Here is a 9,210-nt window from a genome sequence, read left to right on the forward strand (position 1 = left end):
CCCTTGGCATAGCCGTTATCACTGCCAGTTTCCTTATTACCCCTTTCCCTGATATGCTTCAAACCTGCTTATGAAGGACCCCAGCCAGACATGAAAAAGAATGGCTGTTCCTCCTTAGTCATTTTCCTTCTATTAAAACCAATACCAAGGGCACCTACATAGCAAATGTATGTCCCACACTGCTGTCCAAAATGTGAAGATGGGAAAAGTCTTGGAATACTTAATGGAGACACACACAGAATGTCATGTTGACATAAAAATATTATTCATACTGTACCCTTTCAGAAAGGAAAAAAATCATATGTCACAGGACATGTCAGTTTCCTTAACCTATAGTCAGTAACACTGGTTTGCATTAAAGCCAGCAGGTACAGCTGCATTCAGCATACTAAACTGATGTTCCATCAGGAAAGAATGTATATATGGATACAGATAACATGGGTGGGTGTAGCAGAAACAACATTCAAATAAGAATATTAAGCCATTGATACTTGAAATATAAATAACACCAAACAATTTAAGTATCTGAGTATCCTAGCTTCCTATTTTTGTGAACAAATCTATTGGCTGAGAATGCAAGACATGTTTAGCGTGGAGCCATGTCCTAGTTTAAGTGAAGATAAATAGGACTGCAAGACCCACCTTCCTGAACTTTTAATCCTTACTGCTTAAAATTAACAATGACTGACAGATTGTGAATAAACAGAAGGCTTCTTCTACACACGTACATGCACATACTGCTGCATTACATGAACTTCCAGTATCATAGAATCATAGAATCATAGACTGGTTTGGGTTGGAAGCAACCTTAAATTTCATCCAGTTCCAACCCCCCTGCCATGGGCAGGGACACCTTCCACTAGACCAGGTTGCTCAAAGCCCTGTCCAACCTGGCCTTGAACACTGTCAAGGATGGGGCAATCAGAGCTTCTGGGGGCAACCTGTGTCAGCACCTCAGCACCCTCACAGGGAAGAATTCCTTCCTAATACCGAATCTAAATCTCAATTGACCCAAGGCAGAAATAGTAATGTAGTGAGCAGATACAAAGCCAGACACTTCAGTATAATTTCTTTCTAACAACTGTATTCAATACTCATGTCTGGAATACAGTTCATTTTTAGGGCTTGATGCTTCTGCATTAACATACGGAAGGCATTTTGCCAGCATTGTAGGAGTAAATAAGAGGGTAGAATGTAGACAGTGAATGAGTTGTGTTTTCTTGGTGTGGCAGAGGAAAAGCAGTAAATGTGGCTAAGACAGACTTCTCTGTTTCCACACCCACACAGGGTGAGTATTTCAAGTATTCATTTCCTCCTTATTACTTTAAGGTTTGTCAGATGAACAAAGCCAGTAACCTCAAGAGTAGCTGCAGCCCTAGGAGAACTTGCTTTCATACAAGGAATAGAAAAAGTCATATTTTAATATTTGATTCAGTTTGGATGAGCCCACTGTGAACACCAATGATAAGCAGGCAAGAGACAGTATTCTGAGGAGAACTAGATAAGGAAACTGCAATTGTAGTTGATTGTCTGATCAATTGTCTGATTCCTTTCAGGCCATTTAAAGTTCTCCTGTTCTTGCAGATCTTTGCCTAGTACATTCTGGGGACAAAATAATATTCCCCATTTTAATCTATACTTATGAACTCTTTAGCCAGTTAATTCCTAATTCTTCCCTTGCCTTTAAAGGATTCAAATACTTTGCTTTTCCACTTAAAATTTTCAGATACTGCACAGCTGAATCTTCAGGGATCGAAACCAGACCTTCATCAGAATTAGTTTTGACAATGCAACTGAAACAGAACAGAAACTGGGAAATAAACAGCAGCTGAAAATTAACGCACAGAGTCAGATGCATGGACTTTTAGGAAAGAATTTCTAGATCAGAATAAATTTACGTGAATCCTGAAGTGATGGTCCAGAGTGTTTTGCACTGCTTAGGCAGTTCAGAACAGCTGAGAAACTATCAAAACTATTACTCTCCCACATGTAAATCCCTAAGCCCATTTCTAACATTACTTTTTCTGTCAGAAAAAGAAAAAAAATAATCAGGTCAAGTCCTGGTTAGTAAAGCCCTAGACAGATCTTTACCATTTTCTAGAACAAAAAGCAGAATTGGCAGATCCAAGAATCATTATTTGGCAAAGCATTTACAGTTTCTTGCCATTCAAGTTTTGTTAATGAATTAATAATACATTAGTACAGCCTCAGAGGTCATAAGTGTCCTTACTTTCCTGAACTCTAGGGCTATTTCTTGAAGTTGTCTCCATACTCCCTTTTTTAGGCTCCCCATCTTTCCTCTGAAAATACAATTTATTCGTACTTCTTGCATACGGGGATAATTTCACTGCCTTCAGTACTGTTACTGCCGATTTAAAACTGTATAAATGATATCAGAAAAATACCTACTTAACTCAGGCGTTTGAAATCCTAAAGTCAGTACGTTAGATCTTTGATACACCCCATTCACACAGCTTCTGAGCTGCAGTTGCATGCTGAGGGAATTGAAAGGGTGAACTGTTCCCTGTGGGGCGTGAGCCTTGCCACCCAGGGCCAGCCCCACAGCAACCAAACAAGGGGAGCAGGGCAGATCCTGAGTTGAGAGCCAGGTTCAAACCAGAACCCAGATCCTCAGGTGAGTTCATGGTGAGGAAGCAGGTCCCAGGACAAGCGAGAAAGTAAATCCACAGGTAAGAATCAGACCAAGTGATTGACAGGCAGATCCACAGGACAAGACATGCCCAAGGTCATGCCAGGGTCCAGATCAATGTGGTCCATAGCAAGGCAGAGCTATAGCTGAACTAGAGACCAACACCCCAGTGGCATAGTTCACACCAGGACTGAAGGTCCTAGACTAAGGTTAAATGGGCTCCTGTGCTGGCCTCACTGGGTGAGGCTGGTCAGGACCATTAAGGCTCTTGAGTGCCCTCAGGGCCATAAGCTATATTTCCTTCCTATACCAGCCTCTTGCAAAATCTGTTTTTTACAGACATGCCCAGTGACACCCTCCTCAGTGAATTGTGCTGTGTATTAGTCAGTTCTTTTAATATTCTACAAATAGCATCACGGTCTCTCAAAAATCAGCTCTTACAAGATTTCTGTATGCCAAACACAGACAAAAAAGACAAAGGGCCAGGGTACTAAGCTGATATGTGAGAGCTGGTCAGGAGAATGACACCTGCTCACAGCTGAAGATCCAGTACATGCAATGGGATGACAACAAAATCTACTTCAGTGTGTATAACAATTGCTTGGGGGAAAAAAGAAACCCCACAAAAAAATGTTGAAGTGCTCTGTAAAATGATAGATGCTGAAAAGGCTACTCGGAGGTTACACTTTACTGTGTATGTCATACAGGAAAATGTAGTACTTTTATTTTTAGTATGTTAAAGACAGCATTCTTTTTTTTAGGTTGAAGAAACAAATCGGCTATAAAGGTCACCCTGATATATACATACAGACTGTCAGCATTCAGTGTTTATAAGGAGTGCCTGCCAGTGCTAGTATAAATCATTTGTTAGTGTCACTCTGAGAACTTATGGGTGGGTTGTGGGGTTTTGGTTTTTGTTTTTGGTTTGTTGTTTGTTTGGTTTGTTGGTTTGGTTTTTTTTGTTGTTGTTTTTTTTTTTTTCCCCAGAAAAGCTGTGACTTCTTTGTCTTGTTAGTTTTTGTATGCAGATAAACTAGCATGTTTCAAGGGCAGGACAAGATCAAGAAAAGACAGGAGGGTATTGAGTCAGAAATGTGCGAGAGAGACAAATGAGTTGTGAGCTGTGTGATGACAAAAAAGACCATTTGATAATAGTAACTGCAGAGAAAAGCTAAATAATACAAATCGTTTGACGAGCATCATTTTGCCCATAATGAAAAGAACCAACCAAGCAATGACCTGAATGCTTATTAGCTCAAATATATGTCTGAAACCAAACATATTCATATGAATGGAGCTGTCAGTAAGAAACTGATTAATCCAATGACCCCAATGAAAAATGAGCCAGCTGCAGCAGTCTTAAGAGATTCACTTTCAGATACAGGAGAGAGAGTAAGAATTACTACTACCCAGAAGAAAGCTACAGAAAAAGCCGCAGGCTCCCTTAAATATGAATTAGGGACCATACCTGAGGGATCTCAGGTCATATTTAGGGATCAAGGCCTGAGAGATCTATCAAGCTACCTATTTATGTATAGCATGGTAAGGAATACATGCCGTGGACCTTTACCAACTGGACAGACAGGCAGGGCATGAATACTCTCAGTCTGTCGCTTGTTCAAAGGTCTAAAAACATCTCCCAGTTTGGAACCTCCTCTCCACATCTATGCTATGGGAGAACTAGGGCTTGGATCTTCATTCCAGCACCAAACATCTATGCATACTGTGAGCTGTAGACCAAGTGTGGAGAAAATAGAGCCACTTGCCTCTCTCTCGCTGACTGTCATTAAAGTGAGCTCTGGTTGCATTTGCAGCTGCAGGAAACCAGGGGACTATTTTCCCAACAGCCTTTAAGTGAAAAGAGTTTTTGGAGAGTTTCATTATCCTTCCCCACTTCCAATAGCTCGATATTCCTTTCCAGAAGCTTGAAAGTAGTATTAGCCACTGAAATTTGTTTTTTTTTTTTTTTTTTCCTCAAAACCTCATGTTCTGAAGTTGAAATTGAAACATCATTTAAGTGATTCCCCCTTCCCCCACCCTGTATTCAATGGCAGTCTTAGTAGGTTCTTAGAGCATTTAAAGTAGCCTACATTGGTTGTGCTTATTTTGTAGGCTGATTTCAGATACACAAAAGGACTCTGCCATCTCCCCAGTGACCTCAGTGGGGTTATTTCAGGTTTATATCAGCATGACTAAGTAGAGGAGGATTAGCCCTTTTAAAAAGTCAGATAGCAATGAAAGCCTCTTGCCCACAGTCAAGTGCAAGTTCTGAAAGAGGAAAGCATTCTTATGTTTAATACATATTTGAGTTCCACTGAATTGCTGCTAATATTAAGTATGCATTTAAAGACTATTAAAAAAGAAAAGCAAAACAAACCCAAAGAAATTTCATTTAAATTGGCACAGACACAAAGCAAGCTGACTCTTACATTCGGCTCTTAGCTACAGTGGTGTCGGATTTACTTCACCTTCCTTCATGAGAAGTAAACCCAAGCCAGATGGGAATTATGAAGATGAGCTGAGGTGTCTCAAAGGAACAATCAAAACCAGACAGCAAACTATGCCAGATAACTCAGGTAAATCCTTTTAAGGCTTTGTGCCCCTTTAGGAGGGACCATATGCAATTGGGAAAAAGGACAATTAAAACCAGATCTACACAGGGTGTGCTATGAAACTTAAATGTTCCTTTTTTCTGGCTGATCATACTTAAAAAAGTAAAACCACTGTATAAGTCTCAGTTAGAATTACGGGTTAAACCTGTGAGTGAAATGAAATTGTACTGTTTGTACGTGTTTGTTTATTTGATATCTTGCACAAGAGTACATGCTTGTTTCTTAGCAGATGATACAGCAACCTGTGTTTCTGTAAGGGTGCTATCTAATGTTTAGATGCCCCTGTTTATAATGCTCTGAAAGTATGTTTTCTGCTGTATTTTTTTCTGTTCTGGTAGATTAGAAATCCCCTGCAGAAGGCAAATTTTTTAACTATAGACTTGGTAAGCATTCAAACTCTTACACTGAATAATCAATTGAATAAATGTAGTAGCCTTCAGCCTTTTAACAGCTTTCTCATTGAAAATGGTAAGTAGGCAGCAGAATTCATAAAAGGTATCTTTAAAAAAATATCTAGCTCCAGCAGTCTTGGGCTTATTTGTTCCCCTCTCTCATGTATGTAATTGCTTACTCCTATAACAAATGTGCAGTTCACAGTCCAATCTGTACAAGGTTCGATAGACTTCGGGCCCTTGTGATACTGGTTCTCATTATATGATCTTTAAGATCTAATTCATCACAGCACTTTTCACAGTAGGTAGTACTGCGTTAAATCCTGTTTTGTTCTCAGCCAATAGATGGGTGGCATATTAAACCACATACAGATGAGAAAGCTAATTTAACACCCTGGATGCTTAAACAAAGAAGCTCATTAAAAGAGACAGTGATTTTGTGTGTCTTTGCTACCGCTGATAAATAAAAAATGACAGTTTTCCTCTCCAGTTTTAAAGCTAAACATTTTAGTTCTGAACAAAGGAGATGGGTAAACAAGTGGCTTTGAGGACAAGAGGAAAATATTGTTATTCTTTGCAATGAATGCCTTAAAGCGTGAAAGCAGAATACTCTGCACTGTATCTATGATACTGCTCTCTCCCTAGGGCACAGAGGGATGGCACATGGGCTCACGCAACTTTGACTGCAGCAAAGTAGCAGGGATCCCAGCGGTGTTCCCATGGAGCTTTCATTAGAAATGGAGTCTCATGGTGTGTTTAATCTCATCTCCTGAAAGACTTTGCTATGTGTCATTTGGCAGCAGTGCATGAAGATTAGAATAGCAGTCCGGCGAAACGTGTTTAAAGTTGCACAATTTAGTGTAAACCAGCACCGCACATCCCTAAAAAAAAAAAAAAAATGAAGATAAATTGAAGATGGATCAGGCTTATAAAATATAAAGAATCTGAATTATGATACCTCTGGCTTTTCTCAGTGTATCATGGTTATTACAAGACAAACTCCTGTTGCAGTTGCAGCCCGTATGTCACATGTGATTATGTCTTGTTCTCCCCCTCAAAGTCAACAGAATGTAAGGCACAAAGGCGTTCATTACAGAGCACCCTGATAAAACACAGATGAAACTTCAGACTCGAATGAACTGAAAGAGTTCATTCTGAGGAATTTCTTGCCTCAAGAGAAAAGACACAACTTCATTGTCTGCCTGCTCTGAAAATCTGAAAAAGATCAGGTCAGACAGATCTGCCCACAGGGTTACTGTTTTATCTTATATGATCTCAGGTTGTGCCTCCAAAACAGTTGTTCTACAAATTTTCTCTCCAAAAAGGCAGCCACAAAAGACTGTACTTAGTATCTCAGCCTTGCCTCTAATTGTTTCAGTTTCTTTCTGTATGTTTCTTTCTTCTGATACAGTTTACAGGTATAGCAGATGAATTCTTTTTTAACCCAGAACCCTACAGGGTTAGCAAACTCCCCATCCTATGTCATCTTGCAGAATTTTATCTTCATGTAATTTGTAAATGGATGAAGAGCAGAAATATTACTTAACATCAAATATGGATTGGTTTGACTACTTCTTGTAGTTAGAATATTATGAGAAAAGAATTTAACTCAGTCATTTATTCCTGTACATTCTAAACATCTTTTAACACATTATCCACTCTGGTACCATACAGAATTTTAACTTGAAGGCTTTTCAAATACAAGTGATAACAAACGTGTTTCAGCTCTATATAATTGCTTTCTCTTCTTTGTCAAAACCAGTGTCAGAACACAAGTTGCATTTCCAATAATGCTTATATTAAAATGTGCAGTCCTTCAGGAACAGATTGCTCCAGTGTGGGTTCCCTGTGGGGCCACCAGTCCTGCAGCAAACCTGCTCCAGCATGGGCACCTCTACATTAGTCCACAGTGTGGGCTTCCCACAGGGTCACAGTGTCCTTTGGGCACCCACCTGTGCCAGTGTAGGGTCCTCCCTGGGCTGCAGATGGGTATCTGCTCCATCATGGGCCTCCACGGGCTGCAGCCTGCCTCACCATGGGCTGCACCATGGGCTGCAGGGTAATCTCTGCTCTGGTGCCTGGAGCACCTCCTGCCCTCCTTCTGCCCTGGCTGTGGTGCCTGCAGAGCTGTTTCTCTCGCATGGTCTCACTCCTTTCACACAGTAAAAATTACACAGTAATTATACAGTAATTGCACAGTAAATTTCCCCCTGTCCTGGTTTTAGCTGGGATAGAGTTAATTTTCTTTCTAGTAGCTGGTACAGGGCTGTGTTTTGGCTTTAGTCTGAGAACAATGCTGACAACACACTGATGTTTTAGCTGTTGCTCAGCAGTGCTTACCCTGATCAAGGACTTTTCAGTATCTCATGCTCTGCCATCGAGGAGGGGCACAAGGGAGCAGAGGCAGGACACCTGACCCAAACTAGCCAAAGGGGTATTCCATACCACAGCACATCATGCTCAGTAGAGAGATTGGACGGGATTGATTGCTCCTTGGGTAGGGCTGGGCATCAGTCAGCAGGTGGTGAGCACTGTGCATCACTGTTGTTAAAGTTTTTTCCCCTTTTTAGTTTCATCTCTGTCTCTCTTGTTGTTATTTCCATTATTATTAGTAGTATTATATTGTACTTTATTTTAGTTATTAAACTGTTCTTATCTCAACCTGTGGGTTTTACATTCTTTTGATTCTCCTCCCCATACTGTCCAGGGGAAGGGGGGAGGGCTTTGAAGGGGAGAGTGAGTGATCAGCTGTGTGGTGCTTAGTTGTCAGCTGGGTTTAAACTACAACACCTTTTCCTTGAATATGTTATCCCACAGGCACTAGCATCATAGCTGATGGGCTCAGCCTCAGCCAGCGGCAGGTTCACCTTGGAGCCAGCATTGGCTTTATTGGACATGGGGGAAGCATCTAGCAGCTTCTCACGAGTCACCCCTGCAGCCTCCCTGCTACCAAATCCTTGTTGTGCAAACCCAATACATGGTCTTTATCTGTTATGAATATGGTAGGTATTAAAAGAAATTAGTAACTCGATCAGCAGCTGTCAGGTTTCAGCAGCCATTGTGTTTACTATTTTACTTCTGGGAAAAATAGAGGAAATGCTATGTCCTACTTCCCCAAAGTGGCAAAAGACAAGGTAAAACTCGTTAGTATCAGGCACATGTAGGCTGGCTGCTGTTGAACAGTTTAATAGCAACAGACAGAAACAGACAAGATGTGTCCATACAGCAAAATAGGGATATCATTACATCGGCACTTACCTCTGCTAATGCTTGCCATGGAGATGTGGCAGCCAGCTCTGACAATAGCAAGCTCTAATATGGATGCTATTCTGTGCTCGAGAGCATGCCACCAAATTTCTGCTGCAGTCTTACAGCTGCTAGCTAAATTAAAGTTATCATGGATATAGCCATCGTGCTGTGACCACTGTAATATATTTTATTGCACTCTGAAAGTACGTGCAGAGAAAATAAGCCAGTACAAACAGCCCCTATCCACTGAATACTGCCCTAGACTTGATCTGCCAAAACTCCAAATTAAGTGCTTTGAATATTATCT

This window comes from Pezoporus occidentalis, unplaced genomic scaffold, assembly GCF_034315485.1.
Source record: "Pezoporus occidentalis ecotype Australia unplaced genomic scaffold, CSIRO_AGI_Poc_V1 ctg95, whole genome shotgun sequence".
Classification (NCBI taxonomy): Eukaryota; Metazoa; Chordata; class Aves; order Psittaciformes; family Psittacidae; genus Pezoporus; species Pezoporus occidentalis.